This window comes from Tupaia chinensis, unplaced genomic scaffold (assembly GCF_000334495.1).
Source record: "Tupaia chinensis unplaced genomic scaffold, TupChi_1.0 Scaffold000075_1, whole genome shotgun sequence".
Lineage (NCBI taxonomy): Eukaryota > Metazoa > Chordata > Mammalia > Scandentia > Tupaiidae > Tupaia > Tupaia belangeri.
In genome coordinates this window covers 2,792,624-2,818,032 of record NW_006159535.1, presented here as the reverse complement: position 1 = coordinate 2,818,032, position 25,409 = coordinate 2,792,624, and the positions used below count along the sequence as shown (strand labels likewise).

The 25,409-nt window shown below is 37.0% G+C and overlaps 1 protein-coding gene across 10 annotated transcripts in view; it reads right to left on the bottom strand.

Moving 5' to 3' along the window:
* FUT8 (fucosyltransferase 8) overlaps positions 1–25,409 on the bottom strand; it is a 270,265-nt gene that overhangs the window by 187,973 nt on the left and 56,883 nt on the right. For all 10 annotated transcript variants that reach the window (XM_006142414.3, XM_027768281.1, XM_006142415.3 and 7 more), the window contains exon 2: positions 17,480–17,579. The gene's annotated coding sequence lies outside the window, so the exon portion shown is untranslated. The remainder of the gene's footprint in view (positions 1–17,479; positions 17,580–25,409) is intronic.

The following is a 25,409-nucleotide window of genomic DNA, read 5'->3' as shown; positions in this document are numbered from 1 at the left end:
ACCTGGACGTTGGCGGGAGGGGGGGGGGGGGGGGGAAGCCATCCAGATCAGAATGAAAGAGGTAAAGTTCTTTTTATTTATAGAAGATGTGTGTGTCTCTGTAGAAAATCCAATAAAATCCAAAACCAAAAAAGCTACTAGAATTAAAAAGTGAGTTTAGCAAGGCTGTAGGATACAATGGTGATATTTTTAAATCAACTGTATTTTTATAGCAATTTAAAAGTTGATGTTTTTAAATGCCATTTATAAAAGCATCAAAAACATAAACTACTTAGGGATAAATATGACAGAATATGGGAAAAATCAGTACACCGAAAACCATAAAACACTGCTGAAAGAAACTGAATGTCTGTGGAGATTCATTATTCATGAATCAGAAGACTCAATATTGTTAAGATCTGTCAGTTTTCCCTAAATCTATCTATATGGTCTATGAATTCTAATCAAAGTATCAGCATGATTTTCAATAGATATTTACAAACTAATCTAAAATTCAAAGTCACTCAGGAGAGAGAAGTCATGTTCTGATAAGAAAAGGGAAAGTTTGGTATAAAGACTGCAACATTGGTTTGGAGTAACAACCATTAACTAATGAGAAACAAACAGAGCTCTAAAGAATATGGAAGTAGTCAAATATCTCCCAGGGTGCTCTGCACCCAAGCAAAGCTTCTTCCCAACCTCCAAACCCTATCTATTTCAGAGCTGAGGTCCAGGTTTTGCTGGAGAGAATGGAGTCCTAACTCACTGAATGGCAACAAAGTTGCTCTAGAGCTGTAACAGCTGAACTTGCTGAAAACTAGCCCTCTTAAACTTGCCAGAAATCCATTCTTTGGGTGCTAATAAAAGCTATTCCACACAGACAACACTGCTACAAACCCACCTAGAGGTAAAGTACAAGGACAAGCTGCTAGGTTGGAGTCACTGGTTTCTGGGTGCTGACACCCTCTGAGCACTGCAGAGGCTGGTGCTGGTAAAGACATGCACTCTGCAGAGCCTGTACACTAGGGAAGCCATGCCAGTTGCTGCTGCAGGTGAGTGTGCCACTCAGGATGCAAAACTTCTGCATTGTCTATGTGGTGTTCTCTACTGGCAAAACTTAACATTATGCCAGTTGACAAAAGAAAAATATTTTAAGGGTCTGTTCCATTTTCACAGAGCATGCAAAAAGGCTGAATTGGGCTGAGAGGCAATAAATCAATAACCAGCACAATAGCTAAAATAACTTTGAAAAAGAAGAACAAATAGAATAAATCAACATGACCTGGCTTCATGACCTATAAAACCATAGTAATCAGTATAGCAGTAGCATCAAGATAGAGATCAATGGAGCAAAATAGGGAGTCAGAAATAAACCCACATACGTATGTTCAACTGATTTTCAATAAAATCAAAGGATAGCCACTTCAATAAATAAAGCTAAAGTAATCAGATATCCCTAAGCAAAAAAAAAAAAGAGAGAAAGAGAGAAAAGAAAAGAAAAAAAGTCTATCTAATTTTTGTTCCATATAAAAATGTTAACTCAAAATGTATCAGAGGCCAAACCATAAAATAATGTAAATTTCAAGAGAAAACCTTCAGACCCTTGCATTAGCCAAATATACCTTAGATACAACAACATGATCCATATAAGAACAATCTGGGGCCAGCAAGTGGCATGGTGGTTAAGACGCTGTTTCTCACCTGACATACTGCAGTTTGAGTCCCGGACCTAGCGGCTTTCTCTTTCTCTCTTTCTCTCTCTCTCTCTCTCTCTGTCTGATGAGCATATGTGCCCCACAGTAAAATTGAAAAACTAATAATAAAATAATTCTTTTTTTAAAAACAAAAGAACAATCTGATAACCTGGACTTCATCAAAATTAAAATGTGTGCTCTTCAAAAGATACTATTAAGAAAATAAAAGACAAGCAACAGTACAGAAGGAAATCTCTGCAAAGCAAAGGACTCTTATCAAGAAGATATAAAATAACTCTCAAACTCTACAATAAGTAAACAAACAACTCAATCAAAATAATAATGGGTAAAAGATTTAAATAGACATTTTACCAAAGAAAATATACAAGCGGGGACCAGCAGTTAGCATAATGGTTATGTCGTTGGACTCCCTGTAGTCAACCACAGTTCAAGTCCCAGACCTGGTGGCTTAAACTCACACCAGGCGCATGTGCGTGTGTACCCAAGACCACAAGGAGAGAATGGAGAAGGGATTGTAACACAGCCATCCCCCCTGGCAGGTGATTTCTTACTTTCTGTCTCTCTGTCTCTCTCTGCCTTTCCAGCGAGCACATGTGCCCTATAGCAAAAAAAAAAAAAAAAAAAAACCCCACAAAAAAAAAAAAAAAAACCTCTCAAAAAAAAAGTAAAGAAACTATACAAGTGGTAAATAAACATATGAAATTATTTTCAATACCATTAAGTCATTAGAAAAATGCAAATTAAAATCACTAAGAGATACCACTATGTATCTATTAGAATGGCAAACATTAAAGAGAATAACTATACCAATATTGGTATCATGTGGAAAAATTCTCAGATGCTGTGACAAAAATGAAAAATGACATAACCACTTTGGAAAACTGTCAATTTCCTAAAAAGTTACATACATACCTATTGTATGATATAGTCATTCCATGCCAAGGTATTTACTCAGGATAAATAAAAACATATGTCCATACAAAAAATTATATATTAATGTTTATAGCAGCTTTACTGTAATAGCCAGTAAGTTAGGAAAAACAAAATGTCTACCAATAAGAGAAGAGACAAATTGTGATATACATAAATATGTATCACATATATTGTTAACATATATGTAACATTATACTATACATAGAAAGTTTTCTGAAGTAACACTGAAGCAGAAGGAGGCTCTCCTGCAGGATGTTGGGGTGAAGAAGTTTTGGATGTGTGGGTGTGGGGACTTCTGATAGAATGTTGTTCAGTTATTTAGAACACACTCCCTAAGCAACTTTCTTTGTAGGCTCAGCCTGGCAATAAGCTGTCCACATCTTCTTAACATGGAATCAAAACCCCTGCAGGTTAAATATTAAAGTTATTTTTCTATTTTTCTATATCCTGGTCCTCACCTTCCATAGAGAGTAACTTTGAAGTGACCAATTCACCTTTTATACTTTGTTTATGCTGTCTCCATCCCTTTTCTGTTTATAAAACCAACCTCTTCTGTTCAACTCCTTTAAACTCTTAGTCTACTTTATGGGATGAAGTGTTGCCTGATTCTAGGATCTCAAATAAACCCAATTAAGATCTTTAAACTGAATTGTTATAGCTCTGGGTTTTGACACCAGTGCAAAAGAAAGAGAAAGAGAAAGGTCAAGTGTCTAAATTAATACAAGCCTTCTGGAAGGGGATTTAGTTCTAAGAATCAAAAATCCCCAAAATAATTAAATCCTGTTAACTAACAGCTCTATTTCAAGGAGGTAATGCTAAGGAAAAATTAGATAAAATTCTTTGTGTGTATTAATACTGTGAACATACAGGGTTTATCTAGAAGAGGGTGCTGTACTAAATTTAAAAATCGGGCTGGAGGACAAAGAAGGAACAGCTGATGAAGCCTGCTTACTGATTACTTTCTGCTGACTCCATGACTGACCTTCAAGACCCTCTTTCTCCAGATAGCTGTACTGATGTTAGAACTCGCTATCTCCCTGCCAACACGAAGATGAAAGGACATTTGCTCAGTCCTGTAGCTTTCCCATGTCCCCAAGACCCTCCTCTTACCTATACCACAAAATATAAACTTTTTTTTTCACACTATTCTCCCCACCTTTCTTATTTACATTGATAAGAGGGTAATGTTTTCCTTTTATCCCACAGAACTACAGCAATGGCAATTTCATGAGTTTCTTCATGTCCAGCAATGACTCAGTAATTTTTCATTGCTACCAACAGAAGAAAATCACTACTGCAAAGAGAAAAGCTTTGATGACTCATTCCTAATCCAAGTCAATCATAACTTTATGTAACTAAGAAATACAGTTTTCTTTAGCAGGAAAATTAAACTCTTTGGAGTTTTATTTAAGGTAACTTAACTAAGAAAATAAACATAAGATCTCCTCTCCTAAGATTAGTCACAGACTAAAATTCCAGCAATTAGAATTCAGAAAACTAGGGAGGCTTGTCCTCTATCCTATATGAAAATAAGGGTTCAGTTGTAGATAAGAAGCAGCAGATAATAATTAAAAGTATATTATTAGCAAGGGTCATAGGCATAAATGCTGATGTCTCACCCCACAGGATTAAGAAAGACCCACAAAATTATTTAGCAACTATGGCTAAAAAAAAATTTGGAAATAAAAATTATTTATCGTATGAAAAAAATTTCTGAAGTCAGCTCTCAAAAATTTACTACGTACTGATTGACTCAGTTTTTCTAGAGAAAATACTAAGTGTGATACACAATCTTGGGCACTGGGGATAACAATGAACAAAACAGATTTGGTTGCTGCTCTTTACAGAGAATCTACAGTGTAAACAGTACAGTCTAATCCAACAGTAAGCTCCAAGTATTGCTTCTGGTTTCCTTCACCTAACATGTGGCTCAGAGCATTTATCCTGGCTGACAGCATTTAGCCCCTTGTTGGTCCACCCTGTCAATACCTCTCTTACTAATGATCTAATTTATATTCCTGTTCTCCTGAAGATTCTGGAATAAAGTTTTGCTTCAGAGATTTCTTTTGCTTTTTACTTTATTGTGCTTTCAGAATATTCCATTTTTTTCTAAAATTTTAATTTTATTTTTATTACAAATGTATTATCATGTTACCAATCAAAATTTCTCAATTTCAATTTAACTATCACAATTTATATTTTCCTTTAACAGATTACAATGGTGAGAACTATCAAGCCTTAAAACTAATGAGCTCTCAATTTCTAGTGTTAAAAATGTATCCCTTCATTATGAAATATATTTTCCTGACACAATCTTTATGAAAATAAATTACCTAAAGCTTATCTTTTTTAAGTTTATTTTTTATTTTATGTCTTTCATGAAACAGAGAGGGAGACAGGCAGCCCCAACAGGGTTCCCACACCACAGTGCGACCTGGCCCCAACAAGCCCGGACCACTGGTGTGCCGTGTTTGTAGCCTGCATAGGGAGGCCGGCCATGTGGGTGCACTATCACATAGCCCTGCGTGGCTGCCATACCACCGCTGTGAGCCCCAAAGCACTTACATCTCACTCAAACCTGGACCTTGACATACTTCCCTCCAAAACTAAATCAGTAAATCCTTCACTAATCCAACATTTATTGGCCACATAACTGTATGTCGGATACTATTTCAGATGCTTAACACATATCTTCTTTGAACTTTCATCCCAGGGAGAAAATAGCCAATCAGTAAATAGGAGCATATACGAGTATACACAGACACACACACACAAACGGGGGCACAGTAGAGTTATATAGAAATTAAGATAAAATTATGTCAAAAGTAACTAGAAGAATAGCCACATAGCACGGCAGGTTAGACACTGCACAGGGAAAGTCAGATCTCAGGTGGCTGACTGGCCTTCACACAACTGCCCAGAATTCTGACAAGACAGAGAATTGGAGGAAAGGAATTGTGGGCATGGCGAGGCTCCACTAGGAGGGTCTCTCTTGCTTTCACCTCTGGCATCGTAATTAACTAACTCACTCGCTCACTAACCAGATGCTGGTCCAGCCTTTGTGGCAAAAGCGGTAGGCTACTAAGAGAGACTGGGGGCCACATGGGGAGGTGCAGGTCCAGATATCAGACTAACCTAAACAGCCCAGCCTGTAATTCTAGCTAAGTGGTAGGCTAGGGTAACAGATCACAAAGGGGAAGCCCTATCAAAAATACCTTATCTCAGGCCAGCAGGTGGCGTGGTGGCTAAGGTGCTGGATTCTACATGGTCAGCTCTGCATGTTCAAGTCCCAGTCAGACCTAGAGGCCTGAAAAATATGCTGGGCACATGTGTGTCCATGCCAAAATCCCAAAAGGAGAATGTAGGAGAAGGGACTGCAGCACAGCCATCCTCTCTAGGAGGTGACTGCTCAGTTTCCCTCTCTCTCTCTCTCTCTCTCTCTCTCTCTCTCTCTCTCTGAAAGCATTCTATAGCAAAGAAAATCTGAAAAAAAAAAAAATTCCCCACTTCTACTACCCATTTTTAAAAAATCACTTTTTAGACAAAGTGGTCAGGAAAAGTTTCTCTAAGGTTGTCAATTAATACGAAGTCTTGGAGAAGTGCCATTAAATTATGCTATTGCTCTACAAATGCAGGTTTTAACTTGATAATAAATATGAAAACTACCACACTATTAACTAGTTGGGTATTTTGTAAAGCATTCTCTAGAATCTAGAATTAAATCACTTAAAAACTCTTTCAACTCCACTTTACAGTCAGTCAAACTAAGTTATAGCTGTATAAAAGAATCAAAGTTGTTTTTAAAGCACTTGTAGCACTTTATTAAAACTATTTTTAATAAGTCACCAAGTCTCAGGTATTTCTGTTAGTTATACCATAGTGGACTAATACAATAAGAAATAAATATTTTCAATGTAAGATTTACCTTCCATTTTGTAATTGCATGTATCAAATTTTTACAGGCCATTAACATAAAACCTAAAGCGCAGTAATACAATTCTTCTAAAAATCTTAAAATAGACACTACCTGGAGTGGAGGAAGGAATACTCCCTAAGCATTCACAGTTTCCAGTGTCCATATTCTGAAGTCCAGGATCCTAAGAAACTTCTGCTTAGTTAACAATACTTAACATTTATTAAGCCAGAACTTCATGTGAATCACTATGCTAAAATCTTAGCATTTATTTTATGAATGTGGAAACTTAGTATCTACGTTAAGTATCCAAGGTTGCGAATCAGGAGTCAAACCACATTTGTCTTTACTTAATAGCTTATGCTATCTAGAGCAATTCTAGAACTCATACGAACAAGCTGATTGATCTGAATGCCCAGAGAAATACTCAATATTCAGGAGTATTGAAAAATATATATATTTAAGTAAAAAAAAAAAAAAAAGCTTTATATGTCAGTTGACTTTTACTTGGTATAATTCTAATAATAAAATATAATCATTGAGTATGTAATTTGAAGAGAAAATTTACTAATGGCAGTTTAAAGGGTGGTGAAGTTTGTGCAGAAAGAATTAAGACATAAGGCCAGTCCTGTGGCCTAGTGCTTGGGGGAGTGATTCCACATGGTCAACGTGAGTACCAATCCTAGCCCTGGTGGTTTGAAAACACACCAGGCACATGAGCATACATGCCCCAAATTCCTGACAAAATGGAAAAATGAAGAAGGAATTATAGAATGACCATGCCCATTGGGGGATGCTTTCTCCCTCTCCCTCTTTTTCTCGCTGGCAAGTGCATGCACCCTCTGGCAAAATTTTTCATTTATAAAAATTAAGCATAAAGATATTTAGGGAGCTTAGTCCCAAATAATGCATTCAGACCAGAGCCCTTTTGTGATTTGAGTAAGGTTTTAAGAACTCTGTATTACCAGGCAAAAATGGATCTACTTTTAAAAATTTACCAGTTTACCAAAGAATTCAAGTATCTTCAGCTTTATAAAGCCCTTTTGTGAGCCTCTAGGCACAATTCATTTCCCCAGAGAGAGAGGACAGGATGAAAGCACTTCCTAATGGAGAATGGCCATACTGCAATCCTTCTCCGTTTCTCCATCCTGTAAAGATTTTGGGCACACACATGTGCTGGGTGTATTTTTCAAGTCCTCTAGGCCAGGATTTGAACAGTGGTCAGCCATGTAGGATCTAGCACCCTTACCCACTAGGCTAGTCCTTGACATCACTGTATTAATGATGATTTTGAGTTACTACATGAAGCGATGTCATCTCGCAACACTAAAGGGTTGGGGGAAAGGTTTGAAGCTATTTATTCCTCTCTGAAGTTTAGGGCTCACTTGGAACTATTCTGACCTACGATGAAAAATGGAAGTAACTCGCCCTACCCTATCCTCCAGTCTTGCTCTGGACAAAAGCCTTTGTCTCATGCCCATCCTTAGAAGCTAGTAGAAGAGGGTGTAGAAAAGTGACTAAAGCAGTAGTGCTAATATCCTCCAGTGCCAGGTTTCCTCTTTTCTATCCTAACACCTCATCCTGACCTATCCCCAACAATCCTTGATTTCTCTCTTGGGATAGTGAAGAGCTACAGGTATTGCTGGGTTCTAAGTAGGCATCCTGGGTGATCAAACATATGAGTAAGAGTTACCCACTAAACATCTTCCTGACACTGTCACACAGGGTGAAAAGACCTTTTACCCCCTCAACTTCCTATACCTACATATTAGTCAGGGTTCTTTAAAGACAGAAATAATAGGATACATGCATAGTATTAGAAAAGGAGATTTAGATTTGCCTCATGTGATTTTAGCTGCTGAGAAGCCCCACACAGGCCATCTGTTAGCTGGAGATCCCGAGATGACAATAGCAGGGCTCAGTCCAAGACTGAAGGCCTTAGAGGCAGGGAAGTCAATTATGTAACTCTCAGTCCCAAGCTGAATGCCTGAGAACCCAAAGGAGTAAGTCCTGGAGTCCAAAGACAAACAACTCTTAAATTCTGAAGCCCAAGGCAGCAGAAGCCTATTCCACTCTCCAAAAGAGAGCCTCTGTATTCATTTTCTCAGGCTCCCCATCTATTGGGACAGAGCCTGCCCCCACTGGGCAGATGTTCCGCACTCAGTCCACTTGGTTCACTCAGTCTCACACACTAATCTCCTCGGGAATCATCTTCCCATACACAGCCTGAATACTAGTTTACTAAATTTCTAGTATTCCTTAATTCAGTCAAGTTGCCACCCAAAATTACTCATCGCAACCTATCATCTAAGTAACAAAGGCTCAAATACCAGAGGCTGTCTCTCTCTCACTAAACTCCCAAAACAAACAAGGCAGCCAAACCCAGGATCCATTTTTTTTAGCCCCAAGGGTGATTTAACAATCCCATTCACACACTTTAAATGTGATACATCAGCTAGGATTGAACCAAGGAAGACACTTTGCTCAGGAACTTGAATTGGATACATTATATTAACACGTTTTAACTCTGTAGAATAACATTTATTTAAGTAGAGAAAAGCTACAAATATCCAACACCTCCTACCCCTTTGACATGTAGATTTTTTACTTTCAGATACATTTTGAGAAATTTACATAGGAGATTAGAGAACTTCCTATACTATAATTATTAACTTAACATTTCTGGGTCACCTACTCAAGTACCAGTTTTTTTGTTTGTTTGTTTGTTTTTTGAGAGGATTTTGCTATAGGGCGCGTGCACTCGCCAGACATACAGAGACAGAAAGATAGAAAGCGAGAAATCACCCCCCGGGGGGATGGTCATGCCGCAATCCCTTCTCTTCCATTCTCCTCTCGGGATCTTGGGCACACACGCACACACACCCGGCGTGAGTTTAAGCCACCGGGTCCGGGACTAGAACCGCAGTTGACCACATGAGAGTCCAGTGACATAGCCAATACACTAACTGCTGGTCCCGTAAAGTACCAGTTTTCTTAAAAAAATAATTTTAATCCTTTTGTATTCCAAACCCATAGTAGTTGCTTATTAAATGTGTTGGAGAAATGGGGGGCAGAGGTGGAGATGGGGAGTGGGAAGGATGATAGTAAGAAGTATGTGGGCACCTCTGTGTACTTTAGATCTTGCACCATCAAATGTTCCTAAGTGATACTTTTTTAAAATTTTTCTCTTCCATGAATAAATACACAAAGAACAAGAATAAATTATCAGTTGAGGAATTGTACTACTTTTATAATGAAATGTACCTAGTAATTCTATTAACTGTTTCCTTCTCTCAGGCTCACCAACGTTCTAGTAGAAAAATGTGTTTTGTTTTTAATCTTGGCAAAATATCTTGAAGATGACAAGAGTAAAAAAGCTATAATACATTAATAAAATCTCTAACTTAGAAAGCAAGAAGGTGATTACAAAGTCTTAATCTTCTGATAGCTTTATAAGTGAGGAAGGAGAGTCAAAAATCATCAAAGTCAGCATCTCAGTAATACCAGAAGTTTCTAGAAGTCTCTAGTATTGACTTACCACTCAAATGTCAAGACCCAAAACAGCTCTAAACACTAGTGACAGGGCAGAAGACAAGTCAAAAGAACGCACAAAAATCTGTAGACACTGAGCTAAAAATCACAAACATTAAATCGATAGGAAAATTTTCCATTTATGAGTAAAAATGATAAATATTAAACATGAAACATTAAGCCATTTGAAAGTCAATTTACAATCTAAATGTGAGAGTCTAGAATACCAAGTTTGATATATCTATCAAAATTCCATTTTTTGAAAGACAGCTATGTGAATCCCTGTGGTAGTCATAAAACTGTGTTCTAATCAAATAAGCAAAAATTGTTATCAAATCTCATTTTTCAAAATCTAATAAAATTAAGTTAGCCCTGTGGAAGAGAACATAAAATGTTCATTAAATGAAAAGGAGAAGAAAAGGAAGATAAATAGATAAGATAGACAAAAGAGAAACAAGAAGACTGAGACATCTGAAAATCCAGCCAAGGTCAAAGGTACAAACATGGAAAAGCTAAATACACATCGATATTCATCACAGCAATAGCACAGTAAATGGTCAGGCTCACCAATCTAACAGTACCTCACTCAATATAAAATGTTAAACACACGGTGCAGGGAATTGGAAAAACACACCATTAACTAACAAATGAAAGGCACAAATGTGAAAATAAATTATGATCACAAGTTGGCTTAAAAAAACCTATATATGAGAAAGAACTGGAAAGTACATATGCCAACATGGTAACCACATTGTGTTAAGTTTGTAAGATTAAGATTATTATTTTAATAAAAATTCTATATTATCAGTAATACAGTGATTTGTAATGTGAGGGTTTTTCAAAAGGAAATAAAGAAAACTATATTTTACATATAATTTACACCAACATTTTTTCTATTTCAATTTCTACCAAGATGTTTGAGCACTAAATTTATGTGAATTAAGTTTTTATCACACTACAGAAAATGTAAGACTTAACATTACCCTATTCTCTTCTCATAAAAATAATTAGTGGGCAATTTACTTATTAAATTAAGATGCCCAATGTAAATGAGCCATCCAATTAACCGGTTTTTCATAAGTTCAAAGTATCATCACAAGGTTTTAATAACAATCTCAGTATTATCAAGATGGCTACCAGAAGTATAACTAGTGAAATTATTAAGACCCTACACCCTGAAAAGGCTATGAAGTTTTTTCACCTTTCTTGCAAAATGGAATACATTAGCCCAAAATGTGCAAATCTGGTGTCAGAAGAAAATAAAATTTACTGAAGAAAAATATTGCAAAATTAGACAGAGTATATCATACCAAGTCTTATTATAAAACTCTCAAAAATAGAGCTAGGTGGTTACACAGCTGTAATGCAACTGAATCCACATGAGAAACGTCCTAGGTTTATACCCTCAGTCCTACTTGAGCATGCGAGATGCTTGCACATGTGCCCATGCTCTACACCGGCTGAGACTGGGGGTAAATCATGGTGTGAGGACCCGACTGGGGACTCCTGTTCTCTCTTGTTCTCTTGTCTGTCGGTCTCTCTCTCTCTCTCTCTTTCTCATGGAAAAAGGTAATAAACTTTTAAAAAAAACAACTTTCGATCAGGTCTTATTAATTCCATCAGAGAATTCACAAGCAGAAGAAACAAAGCAAATCTTAAAACCAGACTCAGATACAATGGATGTTTTAGAATTATCACTGGGACTAAAACAAACAAAAAATTATAATACATATTTTAAAGATTCTTATGGAAAAAATGAAGAGCATACAAAAACAAATGGGTAACATAAGCAGAGAGATAGGAATTCTAAAAACAATCAAAAGGAGATGATACTATATCAACTATATATGATACTAAATCAACTATAGCAGGAAAAAAGTCTTAGCAATAGACACCAAACCAGAAACCTCAGAGAATACCAAACAGGGTAAATACCAAAATACTTATGCACAGTATGCACATATGCTATTAAACCTACAAAAAAATCAGAGAATATCTTGAAAGAAACAAGAGAAACACAAAACAAGGCAACATTTACCTACCAATGAACAAGAAATAAGAATTACAACAAAGTTTTTCTTCAGGGACCAGCAGTTAGTGTAATGGCTATGTCACTGAACTCCCATGTAGCCGATTTGCCTTAAAAGAAATGTTAAAAGGAATTCTTCCATGAGAAGAAAAATGATGTAAGTCAGAAACTTGGATTATATAATGAAAGGAAGAACACAAAGAAGGAATAAATGAAGGGGAAATGTATTATTATTATTATTTATAGGAATTATTGATTTAATTTTATTTGTTATTATTTAATTTGCTATACGGCATGCCACCAGACAGAGACAAAGAGAGGGAAAGTGAGAAAGCAAGCCACTAGGTCTAGGACTCAAACTGTACTCAGCCATGTAGAAATCTAGCACCTCAACCACCAAGTCACCTGCTGGCCCCATTATTCTTATTCAAGAGACCAGGATATACAGGAACAGCAGCTGGCGTAATGGCTATGTCACTGGATTCTTATGTAGGTGACAACAGTTTTAGTCCCGGACCGAATGGCTTAAACTCACACCGGGCACATGTATGTGCATGCCCAAGATCCCCAGAGAATGGAGAAGGGATTGTGGCATGGTCATCCCCCCGGGGGGTGATTTCTTGCTTTCTCTCTCTCTGTCTTTCTGGCAAGCACATGCACCCTGTAGCAAAAACCTTTCCAAAAAAAAAAAAACCGCGAGAGAGAGAGAGAAAAAGAGATCAACAGATGATGCTGGAGAACTCTATACTGTGGCCACACTGTAAATGAATCAAGGCAGTCCAGCCTACAATCAAAGAAGGTTTCTCAACAAGCAAGGGTACTAGGAGGTTGCTGGTATAAAACAGATAAGGAGACAACTTCTGAGCAGAACTTCTCTGTAGGAATGTCGCTGGTCAGGACTCCTGAATCAGGTTTATTCATCCAGGAAGCCCACCCAGATGAGATATATGGCCCACTCTCGAGAGATATTTTATACCTGGCTGAACACCTGGGATCATATTGGGTAATCAGAAAAGTCATGACTATTTTTCTATGTTTTTCTATGCAAAAAATGCATCATGACTTTTCTGATAACCCAGTACTAGGCAGATATTGTACAAGTGTGGGATACAAGGAAGAAGGTTCTCATTCAGTACAAAATCTGACCAGCACCCGAGGCAACATAGTAGAAAGAATCCATTGGAGGATCCTCTCTGTCTCTGTCTGGTGGCATGCCCTATAGCAAATTAAAATAATAATAATAAATAAAATTAAATAAATAATTCTTATAAAGAGCTGAATAGTGCACACGCTAGGAAGACACATGTAGGGAGGAAGAGACAGACTTGCTGGGTAGCTCTGGCATTCCAGCACAAGACCATTCATGGTGTGGGGAGCTCACACAAAAGGATTGAGTGCATGGAGTCCTTGATTGAGTGGCAGTATCTTACTCCCTGTCCCCAAAATATATTAGAAAACTGTGCTAATCAAAACAGCTTAGTATTGGCACAGAAACAGCTATGTGGACCAATGGAACAGATAGAGACCCTATAAATAAACCCCAAAACATACAGCCAACTCATGTTTCACAAAGGGTAGTTAATAACAGTCAATCCAGTGGGAAAAAGAAAACCTCTTTAGCAAATGGTGATGGAAAAACTGGTTATTCACCTGTAGAAAAATTAATCTGAACCACTCTCTCTCTCACTATTAACAAAAATCAACTCAAAGTGGATCAAAGATCTAAGCCTAAGACCTATAAAACTACTGGTGGAAAACACTGGAGAAACTCTGGGAGACAATGAGGTAGGCAAAGACTTCTTAAAACCACCAAAGCACAGGCAATAATCTCAAAAATATACAAGTGGGATTACATCAGATTACATCAGATTAAGAAGTTACTGCATGGCAAAAGATACAGTAATTAGTGTGAATTGACATCCCTCAGAATGGGAGAGGATTTTTGTAAACTATACCTCAAATAAGGGACTGATAACCAGAATACACAGGGAACTCAAGTGGCTTATGAAAAATTAAAAAAAAAAAAGATGAACCCAATTAAAAGACAGAAAAAGGAGCTGAAAGACATACGAACAGCCAAAAAGCATATGAAAAAAATATTCAACATCCCTCATCATAAGGGATATGCAGATCAAAACCACAATGAGATACCACCTGACCCCAGTCAGAATGGCAAAGATTAAAAAAACAATAAATGATAAATCCTGGTGGGGATGTGGTAAAAAGGGAACCCTCGTATACTGCTGGTGGGAACTCAAATTGGTCCAGCCACTGTGAAGAACAATATGGAGGTTTCCCAAAGATCTACAAATAGATCTGCAATAGAGGCAAGACATTTATGGGACACAGAAATGGGTTACTATCTGTTAATATGTTTTGTATCCTCAACTGGATTGGTGTGAAGCATATTCACATTGGGTAAATTCAACTGACAAACAAAGTGATAATGGGAACTCAAATTTGTCCAGCCACTGTGAAGAACAATATGGAGGTTTCCCAAAGATCTACAAATAGATCTGCAATAGAGGCAAGACATTTATGGGACACAGAAATGGGTTACTATCTGTTAATATGTTTTGTATCCTCAACTGGATTGGTGTGAAGCATATTCACATTGGGTAAATTCAACTGACAAACAAAGTGATATATAGTGATTGAATGTATAAAAGATAAAAAAAAAATGTTCTCTGAGAACATAATACAGCAAATCATTTTTATACAGAAATTCCATGAAAGTTATATGAATCATCTAAAAATATTCAGAAACAAAAGAACAGTTGCAAGTTGCAGTGATTCTTTTAATGTGCAAGCTTCAGAGAGGGAATCTAAGCTAATCAACATTCTCTGAGTCAGAGTGTAGTATTTTTTCAAGACTTTTTTGTTTCTGTAGCCAATAATGAACTAAATATTCCTTAAAAATAACCAAATAAAGCTACTTTCTTTTGAGATAACTAATTTCCCTGAGGCAGAAGAATATTATCATTTTCATTCCCAGAAAGTTTAAGTTGGCTTTATCATGCCCAATCTTTGGCCTCTTTACAGTTATGTAAAATTTTAAGATAGGAGATTGCTATAATTTACTTGACTTTTCTATACAGGTGACTTCTAGAGCTACCTGCATGAGATTTTATCATATAAATCTCTTTTTAAATTTCTGATATACTACTATATTTGAGAAAGTCAATTGATTTTTCCAAAATCAGGAAATATAAGAAGTTCCAATATGCCCTTTTTCTAATAATTTTGCATTACCTTTCTTTCTTTTTTTCTTTTGATTTTTAGAAATTTTTGCTATAGGGTGTGTATACTCGCCATCAGAGATTAAGAGACAGAAAGCAAAAAATCACCCCCATAGTGGATAACCATGTTGCGATCCTTTCTCCTTCATTCTCCTCTCGGGATTTTGGGCATGCATGAGTTTTAAACTGCCAGGTCTGGGATTCAAACCAAGGTCTACTACATGGGAGTTCAGCGATGTAACCATGACACCATCTGCTGGTTCCGCCTTTCTTTCTATACCTAGGGTAACCATAAATTGCAGCTCTCCTCCCCTAGCAACAACAAAATTTTTTTCTTTTTTTTTTTTTTTGAGAGCAAGATTTTGCACTATAGGGCACGTGCACTCACCAGAGACACAAAGACAGCAAAGAGAAAGTGAGAAATCACTCTCTAAGGGGGATGGTCATGCTTCAAACCCTTCTCCTCCATTCTCCTCTCAGGATTTTCAGCATGCATACACATGCACCTGGCATGAGTTTTAAGTCACCAGATCCAGGACTTGAACCGTGGTCGACTACATGGGAGTCCAACAACGTAACCATTGTACTATCTGCTGGTCCCTTTCTAATCATTTTTAATGACATTATAAAAGAGAAATGCAACCCCAGTCCAAAAAAAAAAAAAGAAATGACAACAATTAAGTCATTGTAGTCTCTTTAACTACAATAATAAAAAGTAACTTAAAGAGTATATGAAGATTATATAAAGGATATACATTTTAATTTCTTTTTTAAAAGTACTATTTATTTTATCTATTTTTTTTTTTAATTTGCCATAAAGCATGTGTACTTACCAGAGAGAGACAAAGAGAGAGAAAGGGAGAAAGGGACAGTGAGAAAGCAAGCTACTAGGTCCAGGACTTGAACCATGGTTGGCCATGTGGGAGTCTAGTGCCTCAACCACCACACCACCTGCTGGCCCCCACATTTTCATTTTTTAAATGAATAATTGAAGCAGTTTTATAATCACAAAAAAACTAGAAAAAGTCCAAATGTTCATCATGTGGTGATGAATGAACTATGATATGTCCATACAGTGGAACACTACTCAGTAATAAAAAATATACATGATTACTGATGCACACAGTCACATGGATGAGCCGAGACCCATTATACTAAGTGAAAGAAGCCATACTTATAATGCTACATACTAGGGGCCAGCCAGTGAAGTGATGGTTAAGGCACTGGACTCCCACATGGCTGATCACGGTTTGGATCCCTGGCAGTTTGAAAATCCCATGGGGCACATGTGAGTGCATGCCCAAAATCTGGGAAGGAGAATGGAGAAGAAGGGATTATGGCATGGCCATCAGCCCTGGGGAGTGATTTCTCACTTTCCCTCTCTCTGTCTGTTTCTGGCAAGCACACGCACCCTATGGCAAAAACCTAGTAATAAATAAATTAAAAGCTACATACTAGATGATTTCATTTAAGTGATATTTTGGAAAAGAAACTATCCAGCAGAAAACAGATCAATGTTTGCTAGAGATTGGGATGAAGAAACAAATTAACTACAAGGGGCAACACGAATGAATTTGGAAAATTACAAAACTGTTTTAATTCTAATTAGTGATGAATACACATTTATCAAAACTGAACACACAAATAAAAATCTTAATACATGACTGAAGTCAGGACAAGAATAAACCTTTAAAGTTCAGCTATTAAAACCGTCAGAAATTTTGGAGATGAGTATTTCTTTCCATCACCAAATATGCTACACAATGCCAAAAAATTCAATGTGCAGCATTCAATCACACCTGGCTTTAGCCAGCCCCATACTTTTAATTACAAAATTATTTAAAAGGTAAGGAAAATATTTTTTATTTTATGTAGTACAGATTACACATGGTAGGTAACTTAAAAATATTTCTTAACTAATACACTATTCAACAGAGTTAAAACTTGGCCTTTCTATTAGGTCATAGAGAAAGTCATGACGTATTTTTCTGTTTTTCTATGCCAAAGTGAGTCATGACCTTCCCAATAACCCAATACTCACTGGTATGTACATATGCAGCTTTAACCACAGAATTACCCATTTCTCAAAATATTAACATATAACATGAAAAGAAAAGTGTTGTCCAAAAAAGGTACTAACCTGAATCTGTTCAGTTTATCAGTGAAGTCAATAATCCACTTTATCTTGAATGAAAACACTATCAGGGTCATGGATATGCCCCGTTGGCAAAAGCAGCAACCTAAGATAAACAAAAAATATATCAAATTCATCCCCACTCAAATTTAAGTTATAATTATTATCATTTTTTAAAATTCCTTCTATTTTCCCAATGTAGTCAGTCATCACATGTAAATTCACTTATTTTTATACATTTACTTATTCGGAAAGCAGTGCTTTTCAAATGCCAACAAGGGTTTTACTTTGCAAATTTATACCCAAAGTCTGTAACATTCAGTGTTTTAATTAGCTTCATAGTTCATCACCAAATAAGTCAGCACCCATAAACTCTGCTTTGTGAACATTAATTTTTGTCTATCTTTTAATATAGAGAGCAACTAGAAAAGTCTTCTTTTTTATTTTTTAAGAGAAATTTCTTCCTATAGGGCATGTGCACTTGCCAGTGAGAGGGAGAGAGAGAGACAGAAAGTGTGAAATCAGCCCCCAGTGGGGATGGTCATCCCTTCTCCTCCATTCTCCTCTCGGGATCATGGGCGCGTGCACACATACACACACACACACACACACACACACACACACACACACATTCCAGGAGTGAGTTTCAAGCCTCCAGGTCTGGGATTTGAAACAAAATCGACTATGTAGGTGTCTAGCAACATAACCATTATGCCATCTGCTGGTCCCAAAAGTCTTTCTTTTTAAACTAAGGTTCAAAATCTTCTACATACCTCACACTCTGATTGGCTCTACAACCTAGTTTCTTACTATCATCTACACAAGCTTCCACTCCAGTTAATATAATTTGTTTGTTTTCCATAGAATAATGTTTTTATTCTTAGCTCTCACTCTGTAATACACCATTCCTCCTTTTTAAAACAGAGACTGTTTCTATCTCTTTGTCAATCAACACACTCATCAACTTTCTCAAAACCCAGTCCCTCCATATCTCCCTGTCTGAGAACTGATTCTATATTCCCTTAATAGCTAGGCTATTTCTTTGCCTTCATCTATCTCTATCTCTATTTCTATTTCATGTAGTATTCTGATTAGGGACCCTATAATCTACTTGTTTTGTTGCCACCTCTCTATGAACTACCATGTTTGCACACAGTAAGTAAGATGATTAAACAGCAAGTGAAATGGTACTTTAAAAAATTCACACAACAAATATAGAGTAAGTACTATAAAAGTCAGTACAAAAATTCAAAAATAATATAAAGGCAAAATATATCCTAAGGAAATAGTGGGTTGTCAAAAAAAATTATAATGCATTTTTACATTTAAAAAAATACATCATGACTTCTACAACTCAGTTTATCTTTCTGACAGTTACTTTTACTGTTGTGCTTAAACCAATTTTAGGCAATTAGAACTAATACTCAGGGGCTTCAAAAAAGTACATAGAAAATTCATGTTATGAAAAAACTATGTACAGATTTAAAATAAATTATGCCAAAATAAACTTGTACTTTAATTCCACATGTCCAAAATCATGTAAACCCACCTCATATAGATGCACCATCGACAATTTAAATTCCTCTACCACGAAGGTAATCCAATTATTTTCAATTTAAATCCAAAGAGTCAAAAATCTGCTTTGAGGCAGAACAGTCTATAAGCCCATTCAATAAATTACTCTAAACCCCAAACAATAAACATATTTGTATAGTGCTTTTGTATTACATTATCTCACCTGACAGATTCACTGAAAGAAGACAAACCATTATGAAGTCCACTATTCACAAGACTCACAGTCATGCCATTAAGTCTGAAATCAGCCAAGGTTCATGATTTTTTCTCCTGTAATTTCACCCATAAGTCTTTGCCCATCCCCCACAATAATCCATTACTATGGAAATTATTCCTCCAGCCATTATGGAATAACTGATATCAAATCTACCCTCAGATGGTAAACAACTACAAAACTAGAAAACATATATGCCATAACAGTTTTCAGATACTGAACAATTAGTGTAGATCTGTGTTTCTCTGGAAAAACAAAATAAAACAAAGCAAAACAAAACAGCAAACTAGATACGCTTGGCTTTTTTTCCAGGAAAAATTTTAGACACCACCATAGGCAGGGAGACTCAAAGCAGAACACAGCAGTCTTAAAGAGACAAAGATCAGGGCTCAAAACAATGGAAGTAGAAAGAATTACTGGAATCGTGTGCCAGAAAGGAGGAAGTTAAACAGAAAAAAGCCACAGACATCTATATGAGGCCTACTTGCATCTTCAACTTAATACTAATCTACACACACTTAGGATGAAATTCCATGACATCAGAGGGGAAAACAAACAAACAAAACAAAACTGGCAGAAGTTGAACAACTCGGAGTTGACACTGATCTAGAAGGCATTTGAGGACCACCAGCCACCGTAGAGACTTCATCTACACTCTATGCAGTAACTAGGGACCTCAGAAGGGCTAAATTAGTGCTAGAATAAGGACTACCCTATAATAATTCCAATGGAGCTTAATAACAACCTTAAAGGAAAAATAAAATCTTCAACTAAACACTTGCAACCACCAGCCAGAATGGAAAATCTCATAACTCATGGGAAATCACGTAAAGTATTCAGAAGGGTTTTGGATTACAAGCAATACCTGAAATAAAAAGAGAGAAAAAAAAAATCAAAACTTTCTAAATAACTTAAGTATATCCCAGAAAAATATTTCAAGAATATTTATAGGAATACAAAAATATTCAGCACCCAACAAGGTAAAATTCATAATGTCTTCTTTTACATTCCTGGTAAATACCATTTGATTACCAAATTGGTTTTAAAAATTTTAAAAGAAACTAGAGCTATAATGAAGAGAAATATCTATTAAAACAATCAAAAAAATGACAAAGCTTATAAAATAAGGCTAAGACATTAAAAGTTATTATATGTATTCCAGAAGCCAATATATATATTAAATACCTTAATTAAAGACTCAACAACTAAAAATAAAAACTGGAATGTTAGAGATTCTACAAACAATTGGTGAATTATGAAGTTTTCTACTCTATTAGAGGATTCAGGATCTATTCCTGGCTGTATGAGTTCTGAGTATTGTACTGTTCTCTCAGTTCTTTTGGGTGATTCTCCCCTCTGCTCCCCAGCAGACCCCAGCCTCAAGTAGTTTCCTCCCAGGCCTGTACTAAGCAGCACTTACATGAATTCTTGAAAGCAAGCTATTTAGATCTACTAAGTTCTTTTTGGTCTCTTGAAACTCTTTCCTCACTGGTACTCTGTCCTGTGAACTCCAGTCTCCCAGTTCCATCTCAGTCCCTCAGGATCTCTAAGACTTCTACCTTCTACAGCCTCCTCGCTCATGCCTGAAAACCCTCCAGGCAAGGCTCACCTAATTCGTTTCCTGTCTCTCAGGGATCAGCGTCTTTTGCTTATTGACAGCAAATGTCTTGAGAATTTTTGTTTCATAATTTTGTCTAGTCCTTTGTTTAAGGCAGAAGAGTAACAATCTCTATTAGTTCATTTTGACAGGAAGGGGGACTATGAGCAAAATTAACTGTGATAACACTGAACGCTGAAATTCTAAAAAAAAAAAACTGAATATAGATAATGTATACAACAGTAAAAGAGGATTTATATGAAGACAAAGAAAATTTACAAGAAACTAAAAGCATATAATTGCATAATATATGGCAGAAAAAAAGTTTAACTGTGTAAGTAAAATAAGCAAACATCACTACAGTGCAAATAGTATCCAATAAACAACAATAATGAAAAGCCAGAATAAAGAAAAATTTTAGAAAAGATAAAAACTGAAAGATTTCTCCGAAAAAACGAAATGTATCTGGGGATACGTAATCAGGAACGTAGCTAGCATATGACTTCACATGTGCTCAAATTGAAAGTATGGAGATAATTATTTAAGAGAAAACGCTTTTTGCATCAGTGGCACTGGAATTCAGGTTCAGTATTACAAGACCCACTATAGATGAATCAAAAGTTAAGATACTAAAGGAGGTGAAGCAAAAACAAGAAGTCAATCAAAAGTTAAGACACTAAAGGAGGTGAAGCAAAGTAACAAGTAGAAGTCACAGGAGAAACATAAAGAAACAAAGTAAGCATCTAGGGTTCACCCCATGAGAGGTAAAGGAAAGGAAAGTATAAAGGAAGAAAAACTCTGTCAGCAGATGGCATAGTGGTTATATGGCTTGACTCCCACATGGTCAAATGGTGTTCAAGTCCTGGACTGGGTGACTTGAAAACTTATGCTAGGTGTGTGTATATCCATGCTCAAGATCCCAGGAGAATGAAGGAGAAGGGATTGCGGCATGGCCATCCCCCTTGGGGAGTAATTTCTCCCTTTCCCTCTCACTGTCTATCTCCCTCCCATCCCCACCCAAGCAAACACACCCTAAGGCAAAAATCTCTAAAAAAAAAAGTTGTTTTTTTTTTTTAATTTAAAAAAAAGAAAGAAAGAAAATACTTCAGGGCCAGCAGATTGTGTAGTGGTTACATCACTATACTCCCACATGGCTGACCATGGTTCAATTCCCAGACCCGGCAGCTTAAAAATCACACCATGCATATGTGCATGGATACCCCAGATCCCAAGAGGAGGATGGAGGAGAAGGGATTGTGGTGTGGCCATCCCCGCTGGAGGGGGTTGATTTCTCACTTTCCCTCTCACTGTCTCTGTCTCTCTCTCTCTCTCCAGTGAGAGCACACATTCTAAAGCCAATGAAAAAAGAAAATTCTTAGCAGATTTTAAAATAATGAATTGCAAAAAAGAAAGAAATAGCAGGTTTTATTTTCAAGCTGTAGTTTTAGTCGCTTTTACTGGCATTATTAGGAAAAAAGAACTATGAGCTAAACTGAACATTCCCTGGGTGGGCACAACCCAGAGGAGGTTGCTTGCTGTGAATAATTTTACTACTGGAAATTTGTCAACCTAAATACAGTATAGAGCATGCTGCTGTTGGCTTAAATTTTTAAAAGCAAAAAAGTGGAACTTCAGTGTTTCCTAGTTGTGGACCAACACTAAGAGACAAAACCTAAGGAGAAAAAAAGTAGCCCTCAAAGGAAAAGAGCATACTGATCCCTCCCACTCCTCATCATCCTATACTATTAACACTCCAATGATGGGCTTGTAAGTGGCAAGGTGGTTAAGATGCTGGATTCCCATATTATCGACCGCAATTTGAGTTCCAGTTCCTCCAGCTTCAGAATTACAATAAAAATAATATAAATAAATAAATGTTAAAATTTTTTTAATATTCCAATGACTCCAGTATATCAAGAGAGATAGTGTTCCTTCTATACTGGCAAAGAGAAAAAAGGGAGGTAATTTTGGTGAAAAAAACGTACTTTGTGTTGGGAACAGCAGATGGTGATGGCATAATGGTTACATCACTGGACTCCCACATAGTCGACCACGGTTCAAGTCCCAGACATGGCAGCTTAAAACTCACACCAGGTGCCTGTGCATACGTGTCCAAAATCCCAAATGGAGAATCGAGGAGAAGGGACCAAGGTGTGGCCATGTCCCCTGGGGGGTGATTTCTCACTTTTTGTCTTTCTGTTTTTCCAGTGAGCATACACACCCTACAGCAAAAAAAAACTCTCAAAATATAAAAAGTACTTCGTGTTAACAAAAACTAAAGAGACTAAAATGAATTTTTTTTTTTTTTGGAGAGGTTTTCACTATAGGGCGCGTGTGCTCGCCAGACAGACAGAGAGAGACATAGAGACAGAAAGCGAGAAATCACCCCCAGGGGGGATGGTCACGCCACAATCCCTTTTCCTCCATTTTCCTCTCAGGATCTTGGGCATGCACACACACGCGCCCGGCGTGAGTTTTAAGCCACCGGGTCTGGGACGCGAACCTCGGTCGACTACATGGGAGTCCAGCGACATAGCCATTACGTTAACCGCTGGTTCCCATTAAAATGAATTTTAGAAATAAATTTTTAAAAGTAGAGTCTGTCGGGACCAGCAGGTGACATGGTGGTTAAGGCGCTGGGCACTCTCACATGGCAGACCACGGTTCGAGTCCTAGACTTGGTTGCTTGCTTTCTCACTTTCCCTCTCTTTCTCTCTCTCTGTGTCTCTCTCTGGTTGCATTAAAATAAATGAATGAATAAATAAAATTAAATAAATAATTCTTTAAAAAAATAAATAAATAAAATAAGAGTCTGTCTACTATTCAACAAAAATTAAATCATTGTAATAATGTCAAACTCACATTCATTAGTAAGTAAATGCTTTCTATACTCAACCTGTGACTGCACAGCAGGTGCAGTGAAGGTTAAGGGGCTAGATCCCACAGGGTTGACTCTACAATTCAAGTCCTGGGCCTGGAGGTTTGAAAAATCACACTGGGTGTGTGTGCATCTATTCCCAAAATACTGAGAATAGACTGGAGAAGGGACTGTGGCATGGCCATTCCCTCTGAGGGGTGATTTTTCACTTTCTCTTTCTATATATATATATCTTTCTCTGGCGAGCACATGAGCCCTATAGCAAAACAACAACAAAAAACTTTTAAAATAAGTTAAAGACACTGGCTACTGGCAGTCTCCCTCCTTTCCTGAAGTTATCTATATCATCAACATAAACCAGTAGGAATCAACTTTACCATGATAAATTTTGTCTAGTTTCTTAACATTTAATGGAGCCCATTTAAGCCTAGCCACAGCAGTGAGCACTAGTCAGTGCCCTGGCTCAACAGTCTAAGGCCATATGGGAGGCCCAGGTTTAATTCCTGGCTTGCCTTTAGAGAAAGCCAGGCTACAGTAGTGGCATGCACCTACAGTCCCAGCTACTCGAGAGACTGAGGCAGGAGGATTGTGACATAGCAAGACCCTGTCTTAAAAAAAATTAATAAGTAAGGCCCATTTGAATTTTTATTCATATTAGCCTAGGTAAATCTGTCCTAAATTTATAAGCAATTTTTGACATTACAAAATCAATTTACATTCTCTCTTCCTCCTCCTGTCAGCCTATGACAAAAATCACTAAAAACAAGTAACTGACTTCTGTCATGCTTAATTCACAAATTTGTTCAGATATGCTTTGCAGGATCACCTGAAATAAAAATTTTTGAAAAATTAAGAAGGAAAATGGTATCCATTATCTATTATAGTCAAGATGATTTTATAGTCATTATCTTTTCACTTAGTATGAAATCAGAAGGCAAAATAGCAAAATTTCCATCATTTATAATACCGTCACACCTCTGAATTCCTATGGGACATGATTTGAATTTCTAAATCTTTTTCAACTTACCATACTTTTTTTTCGGGGGGGGCGAGAGTTTTTGCTATAAAGGAACGTGTGCTCACCAGAAAGACAGAGAGAGACAGAGAGACAGAAATCACCCCCCTGGGGAAGATGGCCATGCTACTGCAATCCCTTCTCCTCCATTCTCCTCTTGGGATCTTGGGCACAAACACACATGCACCCGGCAAGAGTTTAAACCACCAGGTCAAGGACTCGAACCATGGTTGACTACATGAGAGTCCAGCGACATAGCCATTATGCCAACTGCTGGTTCCACAACTTACCGTACCTTTTAATTGACTGTTTTCTCACCCCATCTCCACCAGATTGCTTACACTATGAAATCAGAACCTATGCATACTCATCTTTGTATCCATTTGTGGTTTCCAGCACACAATATTATATTTAATATTTTGTGCTCACCATATCCCTTCTTCCCATCTCATAAAGATATCACAAGAATCAAACAGCATAAAATTTGTGAAAGTACTATGCAAAATAAAAAGTGTTTTACAGATGTTACGTGAATTTATCTAATTCTGGCTATACCCCACATATTAGCTGACAAATAGTGGCAAACAAAGGAAATGGGAATAGAAAAAATGACCCTTGCAATGAGCATGAGTTCGAAAATGGCACTATATCCTCTTT